This window comes from Nannospalax galili, unplaced genomic scaffold (genome assembly GCF_000622305.1).
Source record: "Nannospalax galili isolate Female #2095 unplaced genomic scaffold, S.galili_v1.0 scaffold513, whole genome shotgun sequence".
Taxonomy (NCBI): Eukaryota; Metazoa; Chordata; class Mammalia; order Rodentia; family Spalacidae; genus Nannospalax; species Nannospalax galili.
The window spans coordinates 3,901,657-3,918,822 of NW_008334861.1; positions in this window are offsets into that span (position 1 = coordinate 3,901,657).

Sequence of the window (17,166 nt, forward strand, 5' to 3'; positions counted from 1 at the left end):
ACCAGGCTGGCCTTGAACTCACAGAGATCTGCCTGCCTCTGCCTCCCAAGTGCTGGGATTAAAGACGTGCACCACCTTGCCTTTAGGCTTAAAGTGGATTTTTTTTAGACTAATTGTAGGTTTACAGCAGAACGGTAGAATGTATGGGATACCACCCCTGTACACACATTTCCGTGCATTTTTCTGTCGTGTATCCTTGTAAAGAGGACTTCAGTGATTTGGATTTCATGGGAGTCACTCATGCAGTGGTGGGACTTCTCATGATGCGGCTGCCTGAGAGTCACTCATGCTCCTGCAAGCAGACCCAATAAACTCATTGGTACGAAAAGGAGGAGGGGCTGGGTGGGGTGGCACACGTCTTTAATCTCAGCACTTGGGAGGCAGAGGCAGGTGGATCTCTGTGAGTTCAAGACCAGTGTGGTCTACATAGCAAGTTCCAGGTCAGCTGGAGCTACAGGGAGACCCTGTCTCAAATAAACAAAACTAAACAAAAAGCAGGAAGGGGAATACAGAATGAACTCAGGAAGGCACTCAGGGTGTAGCTCAGAGGTAGAGTACCTAGCATGCATAAGACTTTGGGTTCAGTCCCCAGCACCTGCTCCGGAATGGTCAGAAGAACCCCTAGACCTACATCTCCTTGTTTCCTGTATCCCGCTCCCCTTTGCCATTCTGTGCTGGCCACTATTCTGTTCTGGCCACTGATCTGTGCTCCTTAAGCAGCTCTGCAACCTGCAGCGCTTTGCTGGCCTAGGTGCTAACCCTGAGGAAAGCTGGAGTGCCTGTGCTAACAGGCTTCTTTCTTTTTAATCCAGTCCATGTGGGTCTTTTTTTTTAAGATTTATTTTATGTGCATGAGTATTTGCCTTGCATGTATGCATATGCATCACATGCGTGCCTGGTGCCCATAGAGGCCAGAAGAGGGAGTCAGATCCCTTGGAAGTGGAGTTACAGACCGTCGTGAGCCACCATGTGGGTGCTGGGAACCCAACCTTGGTCCTTTGCAAGGGCACCAAGTGCTCTTAACTATTGAACCATCTCTCCAGTACCTGGGTCCTATCTATGGGAAACACATTCAGGATGAGTCTTCCCTGCTTAGTTAATTCCTTCTGAAAATGCCCTTATAGACACACCAGGACAGATGCTTTGCTCCTAGGTACTTTTCACTCCAGTCAAGTTGACTCAATTTTAACCATCCCAGTTGGGTTTGGAGGATCAAGCCTACAAACCCAGCACTCAGGAGGCTGAGGCAAGAGGATTACTGTGAATCCAGGCTAACCTGGACAACAGTTGTACCCTATTACAAAGAAAACAAAAAGATTAATCATCATAGTTTCCCTTAAACCTTATTTACAAAACAGGTATAGTTTACCTATCCCTAAATTATATATTGAATTTACTTTAGTTTTTTTTGCTACTGGTGATTGAACCCAAGGCCTCATGAATGTTAGGCGAGCACTCTGCTATTGAGTTACATTCCCAGGCCCTCACTGATGGATTCTAGGCATGGATTCTACCACTGACCTATATTACCTATCCCTCTTCTTACTTTTTATTATTTTTTAAAAAATATTTATTGCCAGGCATGGTGGTGCATGCCTTTAATCCCAGCACTCGGGAGGCAGAGGCAGGCGGATCTCTGTGAGTTCAAGGCCAGCCTGGTCTACATAGTGAGTTCCAGGACAGCTGGGGCTACACGGAGACCCTGTCTCAAAAAGACCAAAAAATATTTATTTTTATTTTTGTGTGTGTGTGTGTGTGTGTTATGAGCGTTTTGCCTGCATGTATGCAAGTGCACCCATGTTGTACAATGCCCACAGAGGTCAGAAGAGGCATCAGATCTCCTGGAACTGGAGTTATGGATAGTTGTTAGCTGCCATGTGGGTGCTAGGAACAAACTCTGGGTCCTTTGCAAGAGCAGCCACTGTGCTTAGCTACCAAGCCATCTCTCCAATTCCCTTTACTTTTAATTTTGACACAATTTTACTAAGTTGTCCAGGTTGACATTGACTTAATCCGTATCCTAAGCAGGCCTTGAATTTGCAATCCTCCTTCATGGAATTATAGAGCTCTGCCACTTTACCCAGCTCATTTAGGTTTATTCAAATATTTGCCATACTCTGTATTCCCTCCTGCAGATATTAGTTTTCTTTTGTTTTGTTTTGTTTTGTAACTTGCTATGTAGACCATGCTGGCCTCAATCTCACAGAAATCTGTCTGTCTCTGCCTTTGGAGTGCTGGGGTTAAGATTAAGCTTGTGTCACCACACCTGGCACAAAATATGTATTTTTAAAAGTATATTTATGTAGTGTATTGTATGTTCATGTTTGTGCACACATGTGTGCTATGACATGTGAGAAAAGTCAGAAGATAACTTTTAGGTGTTAGTTCTCGCCTTTCACCTTGTTGGTCCTGGGGATCAAACTCAGATCATCAGGCTTGATGGCAAGTGCCTTTACCTGATGAACCAACTGACCGGCCTTAAAACACATCTTTTTAGTGACAGCATGCTGGTAGAAAATCTCTACTTTTTGTTTGTACTTTATTTTCATGTTTGAGAGATATTTTAATGGTTGGTGTGGTGGTACACCTTGTAATCCTAGCACTTGAGAGACTGAATCAGGAGAATTATAAGTTTAAGGCCTGTCTTGGCTACACAGCAAGTTAGAGGCCAGTCTGGGCTACATAAGACCTGTCTCAAAACAAAAACTGCTGGCATGGTGGTGCACACCTTTAATTGCAGCACTCAAGAGGCAGAGGCAGGCGGTTCTCAGTGAGTTGGAGGACAGCCTCATCTACATAGGGAGTTTCAGGCCAGCTGGGGCTACAGGGAGACGCTGCCTCAAAACAAACAAACAAACAAACAAAGGAAAAAACTCTAATCAACCCAAAAAACCACCAGGAACCTGTGAGATGTTGTATATCTTCCTCAATCACTATCCAATTTAATTTTTAAATTTTATTTACTATTACTATTACTGTGTGTGTGTGAGCACATATGATGAATTTGTGAGTATGTGTGCCACAGCACACATGTGGAAGTCAGAGGACAACTTTGTGTAGTTAGTCTCTCCATCTACATTTATGTGGGTGCTAGGTATCTAACTCAGGTTGCCAGGCTTACAGAATAAGTGCCTTTACCTGCTGAGTCATCTCTCAGCCTTCCATCCTACTTTTTGAAAAAGGATCTCTCGACTGAACCTGGAGCTTGGTGATTTGTCTAGATTGGCTAGCCAGTGAGCCACAGATAATCCTCTTGTCTCTGCCTCCCCAGCACTGGGATTACAAATGATCATTTGATCCTTGCTCCAAGCACCTTTTTATGTGGGCACTAGAGATTACACTCAGGTCTTCATGCTTTGTGACAAGCACCCTATTGGTTGACCTATCTCCCTAGCACTGTTTTTGTTTTTTTCTGGCTGTTTTGAATATTTTCCCTTTCTCCTTCATTTTCTGTAGTTTCCACCATTGTATTTCCAGGCATTGATCTCTTTTGATTCACTTTGCTTGGAATTGGTTGTCTTCTGTATTTAAAGATAAAATTACAGCCAGACGTGTTGGCGCATGCCTTTAATCCCAGTACTCGGGAGGTTGAGGCAGGAAGTTCTCTGTGGGTTCCAGGCCAGCCTGGTCTACATAATGAGTTCCAGCCCAGCTGGGGCTACAGGGAGACCCTGTCTTAAAAAAAAAGATGAAATTACAGCAATTTGATTTCATGATCTTAAAAAAAAATGTTTTAGTTGGACTAGCAAAATGGCTTAATGATTAAAGTATTTGCCACTATGCCTGACAGCCTGAGTTCAGTCCCAGTACCCACATGTTGGAAGGAGAAAACCAATTCCTGTAAATTGTCCTCTGACCTCTAGAAGGGTTCTGTGGCACCTGCCCTCCACATGGGCTCTGTGGCACCTGCATGCATCCACATATAACATACATACATACACACACAGACACACAAATACATTTTTTGATATTTTATTTATTGTGTATGAGTGTAGTGCCTGCATGTGTATAAGTGAATTCGTGTCATGCACAACCCTTGGAGGTCAGAAGATGGTGTTGTGAAGGACCCTAATTCAGTCCCCCTAGGCTAAAGACAAGGAAATAAGTCCTTCAGGCCAAAGAACTGTACAAGGAAGTAAAAATAAAAAATAATTCTGAATGCTAAGAACAAGCTGAGCTGACCTTTTTCATGCTCTTTGCCCAAAGCTGGAAATCATCCCAGAAATCCCCCCTACCTCTGCTTGGCACATAGCCTCCACTTTTTTGCTTGGCACTTGGCACATGCTTGTGACGTTACTGCCGCTTTCTCTCTAGTTTGTGGTCTTTGTCTTTAAAAGAAGCCTGTGAACTGGGCTCTGGGCTTCTGCCCTCCGAGTGAGGCAGGGGTCCGTTTTGCAAAATGTAATAAATCCTCATGCTTGTTGCATCTTCTGGTCTGAGGACTGAGTTATTGGGGAGCGGCCTCCTATGGACGTTGGGTACCCCAAACTGGGGTTCCAACAGTTGGATTCCCCAGAACTGGAGTTACAGGTGGTTGTTAGCAGCCATGTGGGTTCTGGGAATCGAACTCAGGTCCTCTGCAAGAGCAGTCAGTGCTCTTAACTGGTGAGCCAAGCCTCCAGCCCCACAAATACATTTAAAAAAATTGACACAGTAAGTGTATATATCTGTGTGATACAGTGACATAGGAGAGGAAAAGGAAGGGTCCAGTTTGCTTCCTGCGCATGGTGAAGGGTCATGGCTGAAAGGCTGAATCGTTTTCTTTTTGTCTTTTTGTTTGTTTGTTTGAGAAAGATTATCCCTATAGCCCCAGCTGTCCTGGAACTCACTAGGTAGACCAGGCTGGCCTGGAACTCACAGAGATCCACCTGCCTCTGCCTCCTGAGTACTAGGATTAAAGGCATAGGCCACCACGCCCAGCTAGGTTGATTCTTTGTCATTTAACTTTATGACTTAATTACTTGCATTCCATCGTAAGTTTTTCTTAAACATAGTGTAGCCTTTATTTTATGATTAATGTTTCAGGGTATTTCTAGGTAGTGCACATTCCTTTGGGTAAAATTTTATGCTCTAAAATCAGAGTGAAGGGCCAGCAAGATGGCTCAGCAAGAAAAAGTGCTTGTCATTCAAACCTGGTCACATGACTTTGAGTCTCTGAATCTACATGGTAGAAAGAGAGAACGAAGTCCTGCAAGTTGTCCTCTGACCTCTGTGTGTACCATAACACTTGCATTCACACACATGCACACACACATGCAAATCAATCAATCAATCAATCAATCAATCAATCAATGTAATAAAATCAGACTGAAATGCACACATCAAAGCCTTTAAGTACTACTACTTTAGTCCCCTCTTCAATTTCTTTGTTGTTTTTTAAGAGAGGGCCTGACGTAACACATTCTAGCCTCAGACTTGCTGTGTAAGAGAGGGTAACCCTAACTCCATATTCTCTTGTTACCAGCTCCAAAGTACTGGGATTACAGGCATGTGCCATCATGCCTGGCTGTAGTCCACTCTTTCAACATTCAGCAACAACAAAAAAATTGCTTTTCCTAATATTGGAGTAGTTTCATTCAGTAGCACAGCTCTAAATATTTTTTCTTGAGATGTTGGCTGGGGGAAGCAAAAATGTGTGGCATTCTGCATGAGATACATGTGTGCTGTCCACAGTGGACAGGGTGGGGCTATAAGGAAGTGGGCTGGTGCTGTAGTATTCCAACATTGGTGGTTTTGGTTTTTTTTTTTTTTTTTTTTTTTTGGTCTTTTTGAGATAGGGTCTCCCTGTAGCTCCAGCTGGCCTGGACTCACTATGTAGACCAGGCTGGCCTCAAACTCACAGAGATCCGCCTGCCTCTGCCTCCTAAGTGCTGGGATTAAAGGCATGTGCCACCATGCCCAGCTAACATTGCAGTGTTTTAAACTTGTCTTGTGTCAAAATAAGATGTCATGTTTCTCTCATTAAAACCAACAGCCTGAATAGCATATTTTTTGTGTTTTGCAAGGAACATTGAAAACCTGTAGCTAGCCTCCTTTCTTCCCTCCCTCTCCCTCCCTCCGTCCCTCCCTCCGTCCCTCCCTCCCTTCTTTCCTCAGAATCTCATGTATCCCAGGCTGGCCTCAAACTCACTATATATCTAAAAATGACCTTGAACTTCTGATTCTCCTGCCTCTGCCTCACAAGTACTGGGACCACAGGTATGTACCACTACACCCAGTTATATGGGACTCAGGACATCATGAATAGTAGACAAACACTCTACCAACTGAGCCACATCCCCAGCCCTAAGTGCTGTATTTGGAACCTTGCAAATCTATTTAATGTATTGTTCTAAAAGACTGTAATGTTACCTAGTTTGAGTTTTTGTAAGGTGATAATAAAAGCCTGGTGTGGTGGTGCATGCCTATAATCCCTGAACTTGAGAGGCTGAGGCAGGATGGTTACCCTGAATGCCAGGCCAGTCTGAGTTACTTATTTAGATCCCATCTCAAAACAAAAACGTAGCGGCATATGCCTTTAATTCCAGCACCTGGGAGGCAGAGGCTGGTAAATCACTGAGAGTTTGAGGCCAGTCTGGTCTATATAGTGAGTTTCAGGCCAACTAGGGCAACATAGTAAAGGTCTGTCTTAAACAAACAAACAAACGAGAACAACAATGAAACTGATCCTTGAGACATTGAATGGTGCTGAGTAAAGGGGAAAAAAGAGGTTGAAAAGAGAAAATCAGGGGCTAGAGAGATGGTTCAGTGGTTAAGAGCACTGGCTGCTCTTGCAAAAGACCTGGGTTTGATTCCCAGCACCCACATGGCAGCTAACAACCATCTGTAACTCCAGTTCCAGGAGATCTGACGCCCTCTTCTGACCTCTGCAGGCACTTACATACATGCAGGCAATACACTCATACACATAAAATAATTTTAAAAATTTAGAAATTGGTAACTGAAATGTAAATTCAAAAGGGACACTGAGATGAATTACTGAGGATAAAGATTTTATTAGAAGAGTTATTAATACAGACAGACAATAGCAAGGTCAGGCCTTTGAAGAGAGGAATCAGATCCTTCTTGACAGAGTCAGGGTCCTTATAGTTCTCTGAGGAAAGGGGGGTGTTTACAGTAGGAGCTTGCAGTAAGGCTCTCTGATTCCTAAGAAGGAGTCAGAGAAGGGGGTGGGGAGCTGGATGTGTGGCCACCAATACCCACTTTGATGTAAACTCTCCTCCCCAGGTAAGAAATTCTTGCATGTGAAGTCTGTTAGAGAGTCACAGACAATGCCCTCCAGCAGAAGGAGTGCCTGTCGTTGTTGAGAGAGGAAGAGGCTGCTTCAGGGGTTGTGGCCTGAGCAGCAGTCTGGTCTGGATTCTCACCGTGGAGAACATTCTTTTTTGTTGTTGTTGTTATTGCTATTGTTTTGAGACAAGGTCTCTCATATATTCCAGGCTAGCCTCAAACTCCTCATCCTTCTGCCTCAACTTCTGAATTGCTGAGATCAGAGGCATGTGCCATACATGAATTTCAGAGTTCTAGAGCCTCTGTCAAAACAAGAAGGATAATCCTTTTTGGTTGCTTCTCAAAGCCCAAGTAAGTTAAAGATAAAGAAAGGCTGAGAGAAGCCCCACCGCATCCATGCCTCTGTCTCTTCTGTTCTTCCTTTGTCCCCCTGCTTCTCAGCAAGGAGGCCAGACCAGGCCAGGCTGGAGCTTCGACTTCCTCCACCTGCGGTAGCTTGGGGCTCTACAGCAGTCATGAGGTAGATTTGTATTGAGGGAAGGTGGGAGTAGGAGAGCGTTTGTTGTGTTTTTTTGGCTTCTCATACTGCTAGAGGAAGCACTACCAAGTTACTGTGCTGATTTTACGAGGTATGATAGGTTGCCAGACACATTTGCAGATGTTGATGCTGAGAGCAGAGTTGCGTGTGCCTGGGGCACAGTCTCAAGGGTGAGACCAGGTGTGAAGTTCTCATCCAGACTAGTAATGTGCAGGTATGGACTAGAAGGCTGAGCACTGTACCCATGGCATGGGACACAGAAAAGGCCAGTCTAGCTCATGTTTATCCCAACTTGCATGAAGCCCTGAGAGATGAGCCACCAACCAGTCTCCAAAGACATGAAGCATGGTGTTGTTGCTAAAGAGAGGAGGGTGGAAAACCTGTTACATCCCTGATTGGCAGGGGTTGGGGAGGTGAGAGGAGCATGTGACCCCCTGTAGGGTGCACCTGGTTCCAAGGGCAAGGGGATGAGTTTGGACCCACTGCTGGCTGAGCGCAATGCTCCAGAGAACTCCTAAAGGCCAGTGAGTTCTAGTTCAGGGAACCCACAGGGCTGTGGCATCGGTGGCTTCACAGTGACCTGCACAGTCATCCAGAAATGTGTGCTCAGAACTCCACATTTGATGTGATGTTTTCCTGTCATCATTTTAAAATTACTAATGATTGTCTGGGTGTGGTGGCAGATGCCTTTAATCCCAGCACGCAGGAGGCAGAGGCAGGCGGATCTCTGTGAGTTCAAGGCCAGCCTGGTCTACATAGTGCGTTCCAGGCCAGGGACTACATGGGAGACCCTGTCTCAAAAAGATCCAAAAAATTACTAATGATTGTGTTTGTGATTTTGTGTTAGGTATGTGAAATTGCATGGACAAATCATCAGCACGCAGTGAGCAAAGGTGATGTGGACTCTGCTGATTCTCTGTTCTAAAGGCTCCCTCCACGTGCAGGGTGGCAGGTGGCAGTACCTCATAAGTGCAGAATTCTTGTGACCCAGGTTATGCAGGTTATGTCTACAGCTGAGTGAGTGAGCACTGACTAGTTCCCCAGAGGACACAGTTTCCTTTTTGAGGGGGCAGACATCTAGCTTTTTCCTTTGTAAACAACTTTTATTAACTACATAATTAATACATCACTAAGTTAACCTATTTATTTATTTATTTGTCTTTTTGAGACAGGATCTCCCTGTAGCCCCAGCTGTCCTGGAACTCATTATGTAGATCAGGCTGGCCTCGAACTCACAAAAATCCACCTGCCTCTGCTTCCCAAGTGCTGGTATTAAAAGGCATGCGCCACCATGCCCTGCCAGTTTAAAGAGTGGAATTCATGGGATTTAGGGCATCCATGTGTTGTGCAACCATTACTTCTATGTACTTCCAAAACATTTTCATCATCCAAAACAGAAACTGTATACCGTTATCTCTATCCTCATCACTCTCTAGTCCTGGCAAGTACTGAGTTGTTTTGTGCCTGTGAGATGAAATAAAGAAATAAAAACACCATGCCGAGAGGGAAAGTACAGACAAAGGGGGGAAAAAAACCAACTTGCTGTTCTTTGGTGTTTTGGGACAGAATCTCATATAAGTCAGGCTAGCCTTGAATTTGTCTCATATAGCTTAGGAAAATGATCATGAACTCCCAATTCCCTGCCTCCACTTCCAAAGTGTGGGGATTACAGGCATGTGCCACCATCATGCCCCTGCTTTTTTTTTTAAAAAAAAGAAATTTTGGCAACTGAAGAAATGACTCAACAGATAAGAGTGTTGGCTGTTCTTCCAAAGGATTCGGGTTTGGTTATCCACATGATGGCTAAAAAAGGTATTCTTATTAGATTTATTTATTTATTTACTTATTTATTATTTATTTATTTATTGTGTGTGTGTGTGTGTAGATAGGTCTGAGGACAACTTGCAGGAGTCATTTTTCTCCTTCTACCATGTGAATCCCAGGGATTGAACTCTGGTTGTCAGACTTGGCCGCAGACACCTTTAGCTGCTGAGCCATCTCACAATCCAAGTTTTTTTTTGTGTATGTAAAGGTTCTTACTATGTATCCCTGACTGGCCTAGAACTCTCTATATTGAACAAGGTAGCATTTAAACTTAAATTAATTCCCCTGCTTTGGCCTCCAGAGTGATGGGATTATAGTTATACACCACCATCTGGGCACTTTTTTAGTCTTAAAAAATATTAATTAGCTGGGCATGGTGGCGGCGCACGCCTTTAATCCCAGTACTCGGGAGGCAGAGACAGGCAGATCTCTGAGTTCAAGGCCAGCCTGGTCTACATAGAGTTCCAGGACAGCTGGGGCTACAGGGAGACCCTGTCTCAAAAAGACCAAAAAAATTTAATTAATTAGGGGTCTGGAGAGATGGCTCAGCAGTTAAGAACACTGGCTGCTCTTGCAGAGGACCCAGGTTCACTTCCAAGCACCCACTCTCATGGCAGATAACAACTGTATCTCCAGTTCCAGGGGATCCGACGTTCTCATCTGTCCTCTGTGAGCACTGCACAATACCAGTGCACTCACTTACATGCAGGCAATATACTCATACACATACACATAAAATAAAAATAATAAAATAGTTTTTAAAATACATTAAAAAATTAATTAATTTGTCTTTCTGAGACAGGGTCTCCCTGTAGCCCTCGTTGCCCTGGAACTTGTTATGTAGACTAGGCTGGCCCTGAACTCGAAGAGATCCGCCTGCCTCTACCTCCTCAGTGCTGGGATTAAAGGCGTGCACCACCATGCCCGGCAATTTCCTTTACTTTTTATTACTAATTTTCTTTTTCTTTTCTTTTTTCTTTTTCTTTTTTTTGTCTTTTTGAGACAGAGTCTCCTTGTAGTGCCAACTGGCCTGGAATTTACTATGTAGACCAGGCTGACCTCAATCTCAATAGAGATCCATCTACCTCTGCCTCCTCAGTGCTGGGATTAAAGGCATGCACCACCATGCTTGGCTATTACCAATTTTCTTTAGTGTTTATTGAAGTGTCCAGATCTACACTCAGAGCTAGTGTAGTCAATTAGCTTTATGTAAAATTTCAATTTTTCATTTTTATTTTTAAGATTTTACTTTCCCACACTGGCCTCAAACTTGTTATGTTTTGGAGGATGACCTTGAGCTCGTGATCTTCCTAACTCCGCCTCCCTAGGGCTAGGATTAGAGGCATACCCCTCTATGCCCAGTTTATGGTATGTTGGGAATTGAACTCTGGGCTTTGTGCATACTAGGCAAGCACTCTACTGACTATGCTCCATCTCCAACCACAAATTTCCATTCTTTAATAACAAGTATATACTTCATATCACCAGGCAAATCTCTCCGCAGGGTCTGGGGACAACCCCTTTTGCCAGCCAGTGTTGTTTCAGATAAGATACTGGGCTAGCCAGCCAAGATTTGTTATAAAAGCAGATGCAAAATGGAACCATGCAAATCTGGTTTTGATGATAAAGGATGCCACCTGCCATTTACTGTAGATTTCTTACCAGTTCATTTTAATACAGCATCCCAATGAAATTCCTGCCTGCCAGCAACATCCTGGCTGGGTCCACTTCTGACCCAGATTGCAATCAGCCCACTTGGAGATCAAAGGAAGGCAGCTAGCTCCTCAGCTTTGGGATGGAAGCAACACCCTCTTCAAAAAAAGTCATCAATAGTTCCCCACCCAGTAATGACGATCCTCCACTTTATTCTTAAGGAGGACTTATCTTGGTTCAGACAGGAAGCTGATCTCTGATTTCCCTAGCTTCTTTTTATCCTCTAGCCAAACAATAAAGTTTCACTCGCCGCACAATCAGCTCTCAATTTTGTTATTGGGTTCGTGAAACAGACAGTTTGGCTCAGAAATTGGTAACACATGGACCATTTAAATGGCTCAGTGGGTAAAGGCACTTGCCCTGAAAGCCAGATGATGTGAGTTTCATCCCTGGAACCCAGGTAAAGTTGGATGAACAGAACTGACTCCACAAAGTTGTCCTCTTACCCCCACAGGCACACTGTGGCACATGCCCCACCCCCATCATGCACACACAGAGTAATAATAAATTTTGAAATAAATTGATAACGCACATGTTATAAAATTCATTCTTGCTGGACATGGTGGTGGTACACCTGTCATCCCAGCACTCAGAAGGTTGAGGCAGGATGATTAAGAAATTTGAAGCCAGGGCTGGGAGATACAGTGCTTGCCTAGCAAGCATGAAGACCTGAGTTTGTACCCCAGCAGTGATGTAAAAATGCCGGGCATGGTGGTATGTACTTGTAATCCCAGTATTGGAGAGATGAGGACAGAAGGATCCCTGGGTTTCACTTGCCAGTCAGTTAAGCCTAATTGGTGAGTTCCAGATTCAGTGAGAGACTATGTCTCAAAGATGGATGGATGGTGTTCCTAAGGGTGACACCCAACGTTGTTTTCCAGCCTCCACACACACATGCACAGAGGTGCATATGCACCTGCTCACATAGGAACACACACACACACACACACACACACACACACACACACACACACACACCACACGCATGCACGCAAAGAAAATCTGAGGCCAGCTTGGGCTATAAAGTGAGACCTTTCTTCAAAAAAATTTTTTAAGTATATAAAGGGATTGCTAGTATTTCCATAAGGTTATTCATACCTTCTTCCCACAGCCCTGACAACCACCTATCTGCCTTCTGTTTCTAATCTTATTCTGGACATTTCATGCTCTGAGACCCTGTCTCAAAAAACAAAGCAAAACAAAAAAGGATCCCATGTGACAGTTGACAGTCCTCAGTTGTATTTTTGTGCCCCCAAAGTTGAGGTAGAAGTTGGATAACTTCACCTAGTCCCTCATTCTTGCCAGTGTAGGGACCAGGATCTGGGCTTTCACTTAAATGCTGTCACTTGGGTTCTTTTTTTCTTTGATTTGTGTGACTACCTGAAGCTGGGGTGGCTTTTGTCCTCTGCTGAGCCTCATGTCCTATTGTGTCTTGGGTCCTCACGGTCTTGGTAGGAACCCACATCTGATCTACTAGCTGAGTTCCTTTGCTTTCCTCTTTAGGTCCTTCCAGCCAAGGTGAAGGACTACATCTGGGCCTTCATGCATCAACCTACTCTAGTCATACAGAGATTAGGCAACAGCTGAATGTTATAACCTGGACTTAATGTGTGTGTGTACACACAAGATTGGTGACAGTTGACTGTCTCACCTAGAACCTTCTACTTCTGGCCAGTGCATATAGAGATTCTGTGGTAGTTGAACATACTAGCTTATTAGACTTGATACCTTAGCACCAGTTGGCACCAATAACTAAGGTGAAGGACTGGGGAGATGACTCAGTGGTTAAGTGAGCTTGCTGCTCTTATCGAGGATCTGCGTTGTTAGCACCCATGGTCAGGAATCTGATGCCCTCTTCTGCATTCTGAGGGAACCTGAGCATGTACATTTAGACACATGCACAGAGACTAAAATAAAAAATGCGTATTAAAAAAAGTCCGAACTGGTGAGGGGGTGGAGAGATTGCTCAGCAATTAAGAGCACTGGCTGCTCTTGCAGAGGAGCTTGGGTTTGGTTCCCAGCACCCACATGGCAGCTAACAACCATTTGTAACTCCAGTTCCAGGGGATCTGACACCCTCTTCTGGCCTCTGTGTGCACTGCACACATGTAGTACACTTAGGCAAAACACTCATACACATAAAATATAAATAAATACATCATACATAAAAGAACTAATGTGCCAGATGACTTGTCATCATATCTGTCATCGTTTTCCTGTACGGGTTCCCATAGCTGAGGTGACCCTTAACTCAAAGGAGTCCAAAATGCCATGTCAACTGAGAGTCTTTGCTAGGTCTCTCATGACTGTACCTCATTTTAGATATTCAGAGCTGAAGTGACGTGTCAATATCCTTACTGTAGATCACAAGCCTTTTCCTCATTGTAGGCTCTCAGAGCTGACAGCTGAATGTCCGCATCCAGGACCCTCATCTCTGTGTCTCATAAACACTTAGAGTAAGGTGACACAGCAAAGGGTTCTCATTAGAGCCTTGGCCTCTATTCCAGTGTATGCACCCAGAGCAGGATCAGGTTGTCCCCCACACTCCTTCCTCCTGCTCACTCACAGTCACTCCCATGTTGGGGTCCCTGCTGCACTTCTGGCCCCTCCTGTTGCAGCACTGCTCAGTTCCAGGGGATCTGACACCCTCTTCTGGCCTCTGTGTGCACTGCACACATGTAGTACACTTAGGCAAAACACTCATACACATAAAATATAAATAAATACATCATACATAAAAGAACTAATGTGCCAGATGACTTGTCATCATATCTGTCATCGTTTTCCTGTACGGGTTCCCATAGCTGAGGTGACCCTTAACTCAAAGGAGTCCAAAATGCCATGTCAACTGAGAGTCTTTGCTAGGTCTCTCATGACTGTACCTCATTTTAGATATTCAGAGCTGAAGTGACGTGTCAATATCCTTACTGTAGATCACAAGCCTTTTCCTCATTGTAGGCTCTCAGAGCTGACAGCTGAATGTCCGCATCCAGGACCCTCATCTCTGTGTCTCATAAACACTTAGAGTAAGGTGACACAGCAAAGGGTTCTCATTAGAGCCTTGGCCTCTATTCCAGTGTATGCACCCAGAGCAGGATCAGGTTGTCCCCCACACTCCTTCCTCCTGCTCACTCACAGTCACTCCCATGTTGGGGTCCCTGCTGCACTTCTGGCCCCTCCTGTTGCAGCACTGCTATGCTATCAGGTTCCCCACCCACAAGCTCTGATATGTCCTTTTCAGTCTGTAAAAGCTGGGGTGCTTCCAAGGGGTTTGCAACAGCACTCTAAGCATAAAGATCCTTTATGGGGCCAGGACCAGCCTCTCGCGCCTTTCTTTGCTTTTTCTTTTCCCAGAGATTCAATACCTTCCTCAGCCCATATTTGAGGCTTTGAGAACCCCAAACCACCCATCAAAGTGGCCGAGACTTTAAAATGCTTTCTTGGGCGCAGACATGAGGCTGGCGCCCTCTGGTGGTGCGCAGGGGACGGTGTGGGAGCATCTTCAGGAAAGCTCTGCCAGATTCCACCATCTTAGGGTTGACAAACTTCATCTCATCTCTAGTCTTTCACAAAACCTTGTCTACCCATTGCAGCCACATGGCCACTGTACCAGGAGTCAAGAGAAAGCCCTTTGGTGGTCTAGAGTTATTGGGTTAAAGAGGAACTGTGCCCCCCCCCCCAGTGTGTCAGAGTGACATTCATGAGATCCCCAGGAAATGACTGTGCAGAGGTCGTATTAAGACCTCAGTTGGGCTTTGTGCCTCTCTGGGAGAGGCTGCTTATGCTGTCTACTTGCTTTTTCACCCACTGTAGTAAAAGTGCTGAGCTAGGTTGGAAAGCATCACAGCTCAGTCCACAACCCTTAGCCCCAGGGCACAAGGGGGGCAGAATTGCTTACTGGTACACACATTTGCTCTGCTAGCTGCCAGTCACACCTCAGTGGGATCACCAGCTCCCTCACCTCAGCCTTTGGTGTGACCCCTGCTCCAGAAGACCATAGGCACCGGGAAGATGGAGGACAAAGGCCTGCCCTTGTGTCAAAGCCTGGTCTCCAGCCCTGTCCGTGAAGCCCTGCTGGCTACTTCACAGGGCCTTGGCTAGGAGTGTATCTTTCATGCCTGAAAACAGTAAGAATATTCTAAAGAAACATTTGCATCCTTTCTTTTGGTTTATCAGCTGTAAAACAAGGCATCCAGTGAACTGGAATTTCCCTCAGGAATCTCATGCTGGGAGAAGCAAAAGGCTAAACCCTGTGTCAGCCAGAGAGGGACCTTGTCTCCAGGGAAAGAGATTTCATAGTATAATTTGTCAGACCACCTTGCAGGATGAGACTGAAACCCCGAAAATAATGGGTCAATAGGTGGGTCCTCCAACGGGTGAGACTGTATCTTGACTAGGATTTCTTAGCTCTGGCCCTGTACTTAAAATTTTAACATCATGTCAGGACACTAAAGATGGACTTGGTATGTATGGGGTCACTGGATATAAATCTTTTGGTCTTTTTGAAACAGGGTCTCCCTGTAGCCACAGCTGGCCTGGAACTTGCTCTGTAGACCAAGCTGGCCTTGATCTCACAGAGATCCACTGGTCTCTGCCTCCGGAGTGCTGGGATTAAAGGTATGTACCACCATGCCTAGCTTGTGGTTTTTTTTTTTGAGATAGGGTCTCCCTGTGGCCCCAGCTGGCCTGGAACTTGCTGCATAGACCATGCTAGCCTCTGCCTCCCAAATGCTGGAATTAAAGACATGCACCACTATACCTGGTCTTTTCTGATTTTCACTACAAATTTGGCTCTTTGAATTGGCTTATATTGAGGATGGGTGGCTAAGTATGGCTTGTTAGGGCTCTGTACCTACCCCCCATCAAGTTACTTCCTTCCCTATTCAGGGTGCGGATGAAACCCTCCTCCTACAATCTGGAGGTGCCACTTCCTCTACTTAAAGCAGGAATCACACACAGGGATGCAGTGTGCACACTCATTATGAGGTGGAGGTGGTGCCATACACCATCCTAGCTAATGGAGAGCAACAAACTTGCTCATCATTCAAGTTTCTTCTTTCATCCATTTTTTCTTGAAGTCAGGGCCCTCAGTTTGTCTTCCAACATCACCCTAACTAGCCTATTTGCCATCCTGGCTAGGTGAACAGGCTAAGGCAGCTGGTTCTCAATGGCAGGCTAAGAAAGGCCTGAATGTCTCAAACACGAAGCTCTAGAGGACAGAGAAGGGGCAAGCCCAACTTAGTTTTGTTCCCAGCAGCCTCTTGCTGACAGCCTGAGGACCCCTCAGTTCTGGAACACTGGGTCCTACAGCCTACATGCATGTCCTTAGCTCTCTGCCAAGAGCACAATGTTCCTCACTTGGCCATTCTCTGGATCACTGGTTTGCTTCCTCTATAAATGCTGTACCCTTTAATCATTGTCCTATCAGCTTGATCTATTAGAACCCAGGCCATGAGTGCAAAGGTAACAGTACTGTTTTCTGCCACCTTCCTGGGACTCAGCTCAGAGCAGAGGCTCAGCAGATGGGAGGCTGGAATGTTTGGGACTGCTGTCCTTGTTTTGGGCAAGGCAGTGGGTTGAACCAAATTCCTGACAACAAAGTCTTACAATGTGAGTTTCTTTAGCAAAAGGGTGCCTGCAGGTGTAGGAAGTTGACAGCATATGGGAGTAAGGTGGGCACCCATTCCGAGGTGACAAATATCGTAAGAGACAGACATCAGACATAGTGGGCAGGTAGAAGCTGGAGTGACAGCCACAAACCAGTAATGCCTGCGCCTCTTGAAGCTGGAGAGAAAGGAGTCTCCCCTAGAGCCTCCACACCTTGACTTTGGGTTTCTGGCATCTAGCATGGAGCAAAGGAA